Source organism: Canis aureus, chromosome 18 (genome assembly GCF_053574225.1).
Source record: "Canis aureus isolate CA01 chromosome 18, VMU_Caureus_v.1.0, whole genome shotgun sequence".
In the NCBI taxonomy this organism is placed as follows: domain Eukaryota; kingdom Metazoa; phylum Chordata; class Mammalia; order Carnivora; family Canidae; genus Canis; species Canis aureus.
This window is the reverse complement of record NC_135628.1, coordinates 9,647,772-9,661,310: the sequence shown is the minus strand read 5'-3', so window position 1 is coordinate 9,661,310 and position 13,539 is coordinate 9,647,772. Positions and strand designations below refer to the sequence as shown.

General features: G+C 42.6%; 1 protein-coding gene across 11 annotated transcripts in view; it reads right to left on the bottom strand.

The window, feature by feature from the left end:
• IMMP2L (inner mitochondrial membrane peptidase subunit 2) overlaps positions 1–13,294 on the bottom strand; it is an 845,985-nt gene extending 832,691 nt beyond the window's left edge. For 5 of the 11 annotated variants that reach the window (XR_013356508.1, XM_077856155.1, XM_077856160.1 and 2 more), the window contains exons 1-2: positions 13,219–13,293; positions 12,664–12,730 (exon numbers count right to left, since the gene is read on the bottom strand). The gene's annotated coding sequence lies outside the window, so the exon portion shown is untranslated. The other 6 variants (XM_077856156.1, XM_077856159.1, XM_077856158.1 and 3 more) reach the window with 4 other exon arrangements.
• Positions 13,295–13,539: the final 245 nt, after the last annotated feature.

Below are 13,539 nucleotides of genomic sequence, written 5' to 3'. Positions count from 1 at the left end.
CTTTTATCTCCATTTAAAAAAAAAAAAAGTTCAGAGACGACAAGTTCTAATTCACATTGCTGATAGAGCTAGTACTCAAATAAAGCCACTTTTTTTTTTTTCCACTATATATCACCATTTTAAAGTCTAGAAATTTGGGATGCCTGGGTGGCTCAGCAGTTAACCACCTGCCTTCAGCTCAGGGCATGATCCCGAGTCCCGGGATCTGAGTCCCACGTCAGGCTCCCTGCATGGAGCCTATTTCTCTCTCTCTATGTCTCTGCCTCTGTCTCTCATGAGTAAATAAATAAAATCTTTTTAAAAAATAAATAAAGTCTAAAGCTGTAGAAGACAAGGACACTCCTTTTTTCTCAATGCGTTGTAGAGAGAACAAAGTTTTCCTTGGGGAAAAAAAAAATCTTTCTAAATTTCCCCAACAAGAGAGCTTAATGCCCAGTAAAAATGGGGACTATATTGACAATAAATAAATAAATAAATAAATAAATAAATAAATAAATAAATATATAAAAATAAAGTCTAGAAATTTAATGTCTATTGTTTTAGTTTAAAACAAAGGTTTTAATGAAATGTTTAGAATATTAACATCATGCATTCATATATGCCACACATCTCAAACTATTAATCTCAAACTTAGTTATTACTGTCATAACTCAAGTGTTCAGACTACAGTACTTCTCTTACACATGAGAAATCGACTCATAAAAAAGCTAATTAGTTTATGAAGTGCCTCCAACTATCTTTATATAACGATACTAAATATTATTAAATGAAACTAAATAATAATTACTTAATATTTGAATCTGACACTAATAAAACTCTTATTAAACAAATACACTCTTGGAAAAATACCAAAATGCTTTATAAATACTCTGCTATACCAGGCAAACTAAAATTTAAGGAAGTAAGACTCTATGATTCCAACTAGATGACTTTCTGGGAAAAGGCAAAACTAGGGAGACTGTAAAAAGATCTATGGTTATCAGGGTTAGCAGGGTGAGGTTAATGAGGGCAGAGCAGTAGACTCTGGGGCAGTGAAACTACTGTATATTTTAATGGGAGATACATGTTATATGTTTGTTCAAATGTACACTAGAATGTACAACACAAAGAGTGAACTCTAAATACTGACTTTAGGCGAAAATACTGTGTCAGTGTTGGTTCACCAGTTGTAATAAATACATCATTCTGCTAAGAAATGTTGATAATGGAGAAGCTATGCATGTGTACGGGTGGGAGTATATGGGAAATATCTGTACCTTCCACTCAAACTTTGCTGTAAACCTGAAACTGCACTAAAAAAAAAAATCTATTTTAAAAAATTAAGACAACTTATCTGTGGCAACTCTAATCTTTTCCTGCCACCTGTTGCTGTAAGTCCACTATCTACTCAGCAAAAACATCTTTAACCATGAACCCTAACCTTCAGTTGAACTCTTCTTAATATACCCAGGACCCCTCACATTGCCTGCTCTGCTCCTCATAGCCCGCTCATCCTCAAACATGACATTGGTAGACTAAGTCCCAAGACAAGGAGAAAGTATGGTACAGACAACAGATGGAGAAGGAAGGTAATGGAGAAGGAAGTAAAGAATTCCTAAAGAGGAAAATCCACATGAGAGAGCAAAAAAGGAGAAAAGAATACTGAGTTGCTCTGAATTTACTGGTCTACATAATGTGAAAATCATATGAAATGAAATTACTCTAAAATGTAAAAGATATTACAAACATTTCCCTTCTTTAAAAAAAGTTTTTGCTATACGCTATTCTAAAAGTAGAACACTACAACTTGATGTGTTTACTATGTATCCTCCAGCTACAAGCAAGATGATTTTTCAAAAGCTGACCATAAATGCTACAAACATTTTTCAAAAGAAAGATATATAAAAGAGTGTGTGTCAAAGTGCCATTACAAAGACCTAGCTCTCAAGATAAACTTTTGGATAAAACTGCAAAGATTAAATTTTTATGATTTATTACATGGAAGAAAGATGTACACTTTTATCTTCTAGATATTCTTAATCTGAGAAGTCAAAAACCTGCTATGAGTTACCAAGCCAAGCAGGAGTACAATGCGATTTTGAAACAGTCATACAGGAATGACTGTGGGGTGTACGTCCTTACTTGCTTTGGCCCTTAATGAGAATAGGCTAAGCACCTGACAGATCCAAGTATTAAGTCATTAAGGAGAGGTTAAAGGCAATAGTGGTAAACCAGGGACCCATTAGACAGGCTTAAAGATGGTTCTGGCAGGAGCCACCACCACTATCAATTCCACCTGAGCAAATAATGACTCTGCATCTGAAATTTCAGGGGAGGCATAAACACTGCAGCCGTGCTAGTGATCCAATTCAGTTCAGCTAATAGCAATTAAACACCAATGAAGTAACAGGCACTAAGTTAAAGGTGCCATAAGACAATGAAGAGTAAGATGCAGCCCCTACTTTAAAAGTTTCCAGCCCAATACAGGGTACGACACATCTGCAAATGACTATAATCCAGGCAAAGTAGAGAAAATGCCAAAAGAGAGATACAAAAACAGAGATTCAGAGATTGCATCAAAGAGACAGACTGCTTAGCATAAAACTTGTGGTCACTCAGTTGACCAACAGGTTCTTGCTCTGGTTACTGTTCTTGTTTATAATTTTCTCCCACAAGATGTACTACTTCTATACTAGAAGATATGAAAAAATTGAAAAATCTATCTGCTACTTTAATGTTTCACAAATGATTTTCCATAAATTCGTCATTGAAACTCAAAGCTATGCTATGCCAGGTAGAGGTTGTTATCCTATCAAGCAGCCAAGCCCCCAAGACGATCAAATGATCCATGCCTCATATCCTGTGTAGTCTTCACTCTGAATCAGGGTGGGCCCATGAGACCAGTAAGACATCAAAAATGGTGTACAATGTCCAAGGATAGGTCATAAAAGACACTACAGTTTCTAAAGAGATATTTTTTCTTAATTTTTTTATTCATGAGAGACACAGAGAGAGAGGCAGAGGGAGAAGCAGGCTCCCTGCAGGGAAGCCAATGTGGGACTCCATTCCAGGACCCCCGAATCACGACCTCAGCTGAAAGCAGACGTTCAACCACTGAGCCACCCAGGCATCCTGGCACTACTGTTTCCACCTTGGTCTCCTGTATGTCACTCTAGGGAAGCCAGGTCCCATGATGAGGACAGCCCCATGGAAAGCCCCTTGTAGAGAGGAACCTGTGACCACCAGCTTGCCAGCCAATGTGAGTGGGCACTCTGGAAGTGAACCTTTTAGCCTCAGGCATGTCCTCCAATATATGTACCTCCTGCTGGCATCTGACAGCAACCACATGAGATCCTGAGCCAGAACCACCCAAAGTGCTGACCCCACAGCAAACATGATATAATAAATAATTATTGTTGTTTTCAGCCACTGAATTTTTTATTATGTTACAAAGCAACAGAGAACTAATGCATCCCAATTTTACATTTGACGCTCAGAGAAACTAACTTACCTACTACCATTTAGGAGTGGGTAGGGAAACCAGGTCTGGAATCTAATCTCTCGGCTTTAGGTTCATTCTTGCCATTAAACAACATTACTTCTCAGGTAAAAATAAGTTATAGCACCATAAGCATGATCATTCCTGTGATTATACCACCACCACCAATATATCAGGTACCCCCTCCCCCCCCCAAAAAAAAGACATAGCACATGTCCCTATATACTTGACAGACATGAGGAGACCTGCAATAAAATTGAATTCATGTGTTCCTTGGTACTTTGTGTTTTTACTCTGTTCTGGAAGATTTCTGGTTGTTGGTTTTTTGGGCTTTTTTAATGCACAGATTTTAAAAATAAAAACCTGGGATGCCTGGGTGGTACAGCGGTTGAGCATCTGCCTTCAGTTCAGGGCGTAATCCCAGGATCTGGAATCGAGTCCCGCATCGGGCTCCCTATGAGGAGCCTGCTTCTCCCTCTGCCTATGCCTCTGCCTCTCCCTCTCTCTCTGTGTCTCTCATGAATAAATAAATAAGTCTTTAAAAAATAAAAATTTTAAAAATTTTAAAATTAAAATAAAAACATATTTAGAGCACTTAATACTCAAAAATCACATTACAGACATTGAAAATATTTATATAATTTACAATCTTAATCGCAATAAACATCGGTATAATTTTAAACAGAACTTAATATGTCAGACAAGAAATGCTCAACAGCTGATTGCTTAAGGATGTGCATTTTTGCTTTAGGTCTTCAACATTTTAGCATTATACAAATGTAGTATAATATAGCATCAAAATGTTCTTGATGGTGAAGTCTTAAATCCCAATCCATAAAATGATTACTACCTTGCAGGACCAGGTGGCTAGCTCTTAGCCTGTCTACTCCTGGAGAAAGCCAACAGAATATTTCATTGTCACAACCACATCTACCTGTAATATCCCTTCACATAATCACCTCTTTTGACCCACACAATCCTACAAGTAAGACAGGTTTACTACCATTCCCATTTTCCAAAGGATGATGGGGCTAAGAGAAGTCTAAGTAACTTAACTGAGGATACATGCTATTAAAAAGAGTATATAAATTCTTAAATATAAAAGTATTATAACTTTTTAGCTCCAAGTCCCAGACTTTTCTTCTGCACCATATTTTAGCCCAATGGTTCTCTACTCAGGCTGCCATTAGAACAACTGGGGGTATTCTGAAAAATATCAGTACCTGAACATCTTCCCCAGAGACTCTGATTTAATTGCTCTGGTCTGTTTTAGCTGTCTAGCATATAATAACCAGTAGTGGTAAATTCACAGAAAGCTTAGACTGCAAAAGGAGAAATGCAGATATCTCTATATGTAAACTGAAACTTACATTGGGAAACTTCCCAACTTACTCTGGGAAACTTTATTTCCCAAAACTCCCTGAAAGACACAAATCTCTTCAATAAAACAAAAAGAACAAAGAGGAAGAAGGGATGAAAAACTCAAACCCACTCTGCCAGTATTATGGGGTCACCAAGGAGTACTTTATTCCCTCGATCCCACTCTTGAACCTCATCATCCCATACCTTAACTCCACTGCAAGTTCTAGTTCAAGTGTTACCTCCTATGTGAAGTCTTCAGATCACACAAAACAAAGCAGGCCATTTTTTGCATCCATCTTACTTTGAACCTCTGTAACATATTGCCTATGTCATTTACTTACACAGCCATTTCTCCCCCTGACCTGAGGTAAGGGCAGGATCTCTCTCATTCATCCTTCCCATCTTATGTATCTTTCCATCTTATACATCTTAAAGCCTTGATGATAGCAGATATTAATAAGTCTGCTAAATCAAATCATGTTTTATGTTTGGCATGGTTAATTCCCCCTGGGCTTCCTAGTACATAGTCCTTTGAAATTTTTCAGTTTTTTGGGATGCCTGGGTGGCTCAGGGGTTGGGTATCTGCCTTTGGCCCAGGGCATGATCCTGGGATCTGGGATGGAGTCCCACATAAGGCTCCTTGCAGGGAGGCTGCTTCTCCCTCTGCCTGTGTTTCTGCCTATCTCTCTCTCTGTGTGTGTCTCTCATAAATAAATAAGCAAATAATCTTTAAAAAAAAAAAGAAAGAAATTTTTCAGTTTTTAATAAAAGAAAGGGGACTTTTTCCTCCCACAAGTGGATTAGAGATTAGGAATTATGCAAAAAGGCGAGATGTGGGGAGAGCAAGTTAGCAGTGGAATTCTGGACTAGGAAAAAAGGGTAAATAGGATATTGAAGGGTAGGGTCAGGTATGCATTTTGTTTGTTTTAAAGGAAAGATTAGGCAAAGACAGTGACAATCTGATTTTTATTCAAAGAACAGTAATTACAGGCAACCACCTTTTCAACATCTCCCTGTCTGTGGGGTTCCTTCCTCTCAGCATACATACATGCTACCTCTCCCCTCAAAAAAAAGACCCTGCCACAGTGGTTCTCCTCCTGAGACACATATTAGAATCCCTTGGCGAGCTTTGAAAATTCTGGAGTGAAGATAAATGAAGACAAAATCTCTAAGGAGGAGCCTAGCCATACCTACTCTCTCCTCACTCCTCCCCTCCTGTTCACTCATCTAGCCACACACTGTAGTCTCCACTCCCACAAGTCCAAAGGAACCACCGACTTCTAACAGGCACTTTACAATCCTCATCATACTTGATGATTCGTAGCATTCCATTTTTAACTGGGTTCTACTTCTTTAAACTCTGCAAGTTGGCCTGAAAAGTTGTGCTTTCTCCTTCCTCCCAGCCTCTCTCGCCACTCCCCTTCAGCGTCCTTATAGCTGTCTCTGTCTTGGTTTATCCCTAAAATTTCAATATTCTCCAGGACTTACTTTGAGCCCTTTTCTCTATGTAGCTCCTCTAAGTACTTTTGTCCTTACCCACACCTTCAATTACTCTCCATATAGTAAGCTCCCAGAAATCTGCATTTCCAGCTTCCACATCTCTTGTGATGCTCCAAGATCCTATATCCAACTGCCTCCGAGACAGCCCCAACTCACCAAGGATATGCCCTTCAAGTAATTTAATCACATGTCCCAACCTAAACTCATCAGCTGCTCCTCAGACCTGCTTCCTCATTGCTCCTCCCTCTCACTACCCGGAAACCTGGCAGCTATCTATTCCAGCATCCTCACTCTCCCATTCCTGTTACATTCAGTCACCAAAACCAGCCAATCTTCCCTCCTTCTAAATATTTTTCCTAAACATTCTCATTTCTGAGTATCCCCACTACTTCCAGCCTTGTTTCTGCTCTTAGGTTTCCATTATCCATATTAATGCACTGTCGGCTTAGATCGCCAATCTTGCCTCCCCATCTGACACCACCTCACTCCACCACCAATCAACCCAGCACACTGATTTCAGTGACCTTTCAAGTCGCTCACAATGCTGCACGTGGCATAGAAGTGTGCCCTGACTTAGCTATCCAGTTTCATCTCCTTTCATTCCTGACTTTGCCCTTCACACTCTAATATAACTGACCTACATATAGCTCCCTGAACACACTATGCCCTCATAATGCCATACAACTACTCATGCCATTAGCCCTGAGTGGAAATGCTCTCTGCTGCTTGTCAACTGGCCCACTTCTACTCAACTTTCAAGATTCAGCTCAAACATAACCACTGCTAAAATCCTCCCCTGGCATTTCCATCAGGGATCAAGAGCTCCTGCTAGCCTTCGTTTGTACTTCTATCTTCATTACGGCAAATAGCACACAATATTTGAACTGTTGGTCAAGATGTCCACAATTCTACTAGAAGATCCCTGATCAAAGACAGTGACTTTATTTTTATATTATCAGCATAAGTTCAATGTACATAGCATAGAGTTTAAAAGAAAAAAAAATTAATGAACTGTAAGCCAGTGAAAGGACAAGAAGATCAACTGGACTGCAAGTAGAGAAAAAGTCCAGATCTAAAGGAAGTACAGAATCTATTATTAAGTCCCACCTATTAAAAAAAAAAAAAAGAAAGAAAGAAAGAAAAGAAAGAAATTATTATTCAGGTGTTATCAAGGTAACAAAAAAAAAAAAACTTATCAATAGACTAAGCAAGCAATAAGAAGTTAAGAGTCTCTAATGGAGCAGCTGACAAAAGATCAACTGAAAGGCCAGAGATAAAGGTGGTTCTTTCAAGTCATGTAATTCTTCAGCCTAAGTCCATAGACTATGATTGGCATCTTCCTCTGTCAGTTCACCACTCCTCCCCTTTGTCATTATTCTCCATAGCCTTTTCCCAGCCCCCATTATTAAATCCCAGATTTCAGGAGTAATTTCCCTCTACTAGAGCCACAAGTCCTTCCAGTGGATTAGTCTGAGACGTAAGGCAGGGGTTAGGGGGTTGACAATCGTTGTTCTTGTGGCAAGGACCTAGAGGAAAGAAATGAAACTACTATTTATTGAGGGCTAGCTTTGTACCAGATATCGTGCCACTACTTTACAAACATTAAATCTCAGAGTAATCCTGAGTAATTATCCCATTTTACAGATGAAGAATCCAAGATCACAGCTAAGAAATCACAGAGCCTACTTGAAAACTCAGAGATAATAGCCTCTAGAGTATTTCCATACTCCTGACTACCTCAAAATAAAGAGAGTTGTGCTGGGGGGAAAAAAATGAAGAGAGCTGTGGTCTAGCTGTTCTAGGTTGGAACTCAGAATATATTATTCTCTAAAATACTATTATAAATACTGGCTAAAGTCTATAGTACCACGAATACATAATGGGCATACAATGAGTTAAAGTAGCTCAGTTGGTTAAGCATCCAACTCTTGATCTCAGCTGAGGTCTTGATCTCAGAGTAGTTTTTTTAAAAACAAAGAATAAATAAACAAGTAAAAAAAATAGCTTTGGCATCCTGATCTGGAAATCCAAATGTTATTTGTTATTTTATTCCTATATGTACACTGTTCAACATCACAAACAAAAAATGGACTTGAAAATGACTTTTCAGAATAAAATGGGCTCTTAAGTGAGGCTTTTCTTTAAAAATATTTTCCGTCCATAAAAAAATCACCAAGGACAGAAACTATTTTACCTTGTTAACCTGTAAGAACAATGACACTAGAAGACACCTGTGGGAACTGTGCTTCTCTGACCAGGTGCTCGTTTACAGTGTGCTGTCATTTGAATAAAACATCACACTAAACCCTGTAGACCAGAGCTTATGATAGACTGCCACAAACTACAGCAGTACAGCTGATATGCCTATAATCTACTGACAAAATGTACTCCTTAGCAAAGTGAAACCAGATGTCTGGTGTAAAATCTGATGTCTGTGGACTTGTCTTTCTTGGCTTCCAGAGCTGTATTAGATACACTAAATACGCAGCTTAGCTGTATATTAAACCCACAACTTGGCAAAATCATGACAGTTTGGACATGAAGCATCAGCATTTTTATTGTAATTCTTATAAACCAAAGACATTTCTGAAATAGAAATCCTAAATTTAAGCACTCAGCTAAATGTGGTAGTATGTCTTCCCCACATTAGGAACAGTGTCAGAGCTTTTTAAACATATTTATAGAAACTCTTTCCCTTCATTTTTCAAGCTGACACTCTTAGGCATGGCTACGGAAATGATTTTAAAGGGGGTGGGGGGGTGGGATTCAAACCACATCAGGTGTCAGTCCTTGTCCCAGAAATTCCAGGATCAGATAAAACAGGGCGATCACTGTGAAAATGCAAACACCTACCTTCAGGAAAGTTAAGTACTAGATGTCTTGTTTCAATTGCGAAGAAGATCATTAAGAATGTGATAGGTGACCAGATAAAAAGGGAGGGGAAATTAACAGTATCTATATGCCAGACGCTGGTTTTTGCACACTTTTTAATATGCTCAAAGTTCTGTTTTGACAGCTGAGAAGTTAGGGAGCAAAGTTCTAACTGGTACAAAGTTGTAGGGCTAATGAGATAAGAGCCAGAACTCAAGCCCAAGTTTAAAAGACTCTAAAAGACATGCTACTTCTATGTGAGGACTGAGGGTTGAGCTCCCTATGGGGACATAGCCAAGAATATGGAGGTAAAAGTAAGAAATTTACAATTTTGCCATATAGTAACATATAATCATGAAACAAAAAGTTGAAGAAATAAACACAAATAGTTGAGAGAGCTCATCTAAGTTCATAAGAGACTTTCTACTTTTATATCCCTGCAAGACTCATATTTAAGTAACTTTCTTAACCTTAGATATCCTTTGCAACCAGAAAAAGTTATCTTCAATAAAAAATGAGGTTAAATGTACAGAAACTCATACAAGTGAACAATCTAGTATCTTTCTTAAGTGCATCATCCTTACTACTCTCCATGTTTTCTCATCTTATGTCATCTTTATTGGACGATTCAACATATTAGCCTCATCTCATTTTTATACTGGTACATTTATTACACTAGAAAATGACTATAACACATTATAATGGTACTCCAATCTGTCTTAAGGGTTAACTTGCCTCAAGCTTATGCACTCCTTGCTTGCCTACCTAAGTCCCTTGGTCTGTAGCCAAACTAACCTAAATTTCCTTGAGATTTGCAAACCACTGGCCTTGGGGAGTGAAAGACCAAACTTGCCCAGAAGATAACACCTAATCACATTTGAAAACAGCTGCCACTGATACCAGCAAATCAGTTCAGGGTCATGTCGACATATCACAAATTGGGCCCCAGCTTCTCCTGTCTTAAGCACCTCCCCTTTAAAACTCTCCAGCTTTGCCTGGACAGGGAAGATGGTCTTTGGGACATCAGTCCACCATCCTCTCAGTCTGCTGGCTTCCCGAATAAAACAAACTTTCCCTTCCCACTTGTCTCTCAAGTATTGATTTTCAAGCTGCCAGCAGCCAAACCTGAGTTCAGAACTAATTTTCTGTCCAGTAACACTATTCTAAAACAGGACACAAATCACCATGGTCATTAATCCTTGAAAGTTTATCTCTGAAAGTCCTAGAAGGTGGAAAAATAGTACTATCCTCCCATAACACTGTACAGACCTGCACATGACTAAGATCAATAGGAAAGGTCTTATACATTAACACTTAAGCATTCCAATAATCCACAGAAAACTGGTGAAAGGCCTGCTCCAAATGGCCTTCTCCAAAGCCAGTGTTATCATTTTTACCATCTTACCTATATATCTGTGCCCCACACTTTGGTAGCAAAAGTTAATAAATATCTACTGAATCAATGAATGCACCTATCATCAATAAACAACTATTTTCTGGTTTTTCATAAATTATATGGTTGTCTATCACTTGAGTACAGACAAGTAAGAAGACAGGTTCAGGGCACACGCAGCCAACATCCAATGGCTACAGAGAGCAATTCTAGCTTTCTTAAGTATCCAAGAATGGTTTGCTACATTGCTTGTGGCTAACCTGAATTTTAACAAATTTAAAATGTTTGTTTATACGGAGCACATAGGATGCATAAGGTATTCCCAAGCTTCTCAGAGGAGCTGTGTTTCATTTCGCCAGTAAGAAGATAGAAAGGATAGTATATTGGAGAAGTGATGGAAAATTGGCGCAAAAGAACCAATGAGGGATCCTTGGGTGGCTCAGCGGCTTAGCACCGCCTTCAGTCCAGGGCGTGACCCCGGAGTCCTAGGATCGAGTCCCACATTGAGTCCCTGCATGGAGCCTGCTTCTCCCTCTGCCTGTGTCTCTTCCTCTCTCTCTCTGTCTCTCATGAATAAATAAATAAAATCTTTAAAAAAAAAAAAAAAAAAAAACGATGCAAGCGATCACACTGAAAATCAGAGCAAACCTTCAAGGGCTTCTGTGCGCTGTGTGGCTACTTTCCAGAAGTGAACAGAGTATCTGTGAGAGGGTATGGATGTGAAAGTCACGAGCAAAAGGCCCGGCTTGGTAAGGTCACCCTCCTACACCAAAAACAAAAACAAAGAAAAAAAAAAACCCTTCCTCTATGAGCCTGTGAGAAGAACCCAAAAGAATTTCAACAGTTACCATATTGCTATTAACCTTCCCCTTTGGTGTTCTAAAGAATTTTGACAGGAGTGTCTTTTTAAAAGGTAAAGATCTGGGATCCCTGGGTGGCGCAGCGGTTTAGCGCCTGCCTTTGGCCCAGGGCGCGATCCTGGAGACCCGGGATCGAATCCCACGTCGGGCTCCCGGTGCATGGAGCCTGCTTCTCCCTCTGCCTATGTCTCTGCCTCTCTCTCTCTCTCTCTGTGACTATCATAAATAAATAAAAATTTAAAAAAATAATAATAATAAAAATAAAAGGTAAAGATCTGGGGGATCCCTGGGTGGCGCAGCGGTTTGGCGCCTGCCTTTGGCCCAGGGCGCGACCCGGGATCGAGTCCCACACTGGGCGGCTCCCGGTGCATGGAGCCTGCTTCTCCCTCTGCCTGTGTCTCTGCCTCTTTCTCTCTCTCTCTATCATAAATAAATAAAAATCTAAAAAAAATAAAATAAAATAAAATGTAAAGATCTGGGCAGCCCGGGTGGCTCGGCGGTTTAGCGTCACCTTCAGCCCAGGGCGTGACCCTGGAGACCCTGGATCGAGTCCCGCATCGGGCTCCCCGCGAGGAGCCTGCCTCTGCTTGTGTCTCTGCCTTTTTTTTTCAGTGTCTCTCATGAATAAATGAATAAAATCTTTAATAAAAATAAAATGTAAAGATCTGAGGGACGCCCGGGTGGCTCGACGGTTTAGCCCCTCCCTTCGGCCCAGGGCGTGACCCCGGGGGTCCAGGGATCGAGTCCCACATTGGGTCCCTGCATGGAGCCTGCCTTTCTCTCTCTCTCTCTCTCTCTCTCTATCTCTCTGTGTCTCTCATGAATAAATAAATAAATAAAATCTTTTTAAAAATAAACAAATGACTAAATGAGATGTGAAGATCTGCGGGCGGGGCTCCCGCCAGTACAGAGGCAGGACCGTGCCTCCCCAGCAGCACAGCCTCAGCGGTGAATCCAAGTCCGGGGAGAGCCGAGGCAAGGGAAGGCCAGTTCTCTGTCAGGTCAAGTGGCCACGAGGGGTGTAGGCCGAGCTGCCCAAGTCCCGGCCAGTTCTACCGGCTCCTGGGGCTGCGGCCTAGGCCCGCCCAGGGGGCCCCGGGGCCTGAGGGAACCGCGGCGTCCGGCCCCCCACCCCCCGGGGCAGCCCTGGCTCGAGACCTGCTCCTTCCACCCCTGCCTTACTTCCATCCCTTACTTACCCTTTCTCCCGCTCTTCCTCGGCGAGAAGGGGTAAGTGGTTATTTTGTGCCCAATTTGGCCAAAACCCTAAAAGTAAAAATGACAGAGACAGGTGCTTTAAAATCCTGACGGGCCCGCCTCGGAACTCCCGCCACACGCCCCGCGGTGCACGTCCCCACAGCGCTCCCTCCCGGCCAGGGCTTGGAGCCGGAGCTGCCCCCTCAGCGGCCGACGAGCTGGGGCGCGACCCGGGGGCGCCCGCCGGGCGGGGCACGAGCTCGCCCCTGCCCCTCCCCCGCCGCCCCGCGCGGTGTCGCCGCCGTAAGGGGCCGCTCTGCAGCCGCGGGGGGAGGGGGAGGCGGGGGCGGCCGCGCGGGCCTCGGACAAACACGCGCGCGCACACATGCTCGCGACACCGCCAGACCGCGGCCGGGCGGCCCTCAGCCTCCCGGCATTCCCGCCCCGCCGGGCGCCGACGCCCCGGGAACCGGCCCCAGCCCGGGGTGGCGGTGAGGGCCCCCCCGCCGGCCTCTCAGGCCCCCCCTGACCCGCCGCGGGGCTCCCGCCCTCCGCACCCGCTGCGCAGCTCGGCCCGGGTGGGGGGGGAGGGCCCCACGCTGGCCCCGCCCTCCGCCCGCGGCAAGCCCCGCCCCCTTCCGCGGCGCGCGGGAGCCGCGCGAAGCTCCGCCCCCGGCGGAACCCGGGCCCCGCCCCCTCCCGCTCCGCCTGGGATAAGCCCAAAACCCGGCGTGGATGTCGAGCGGATCCAAAAAGGTCACCGGTTCAGCCAGCCAGATGCTCGCGCCCTTTCTCTCCGGTCTGCACCGCGCTGAGCCGCAGGGAGGGCAACCGAGACCTGGAACTCCGTGGAACCGCGTCCCCGGCTCCTCGCCTTC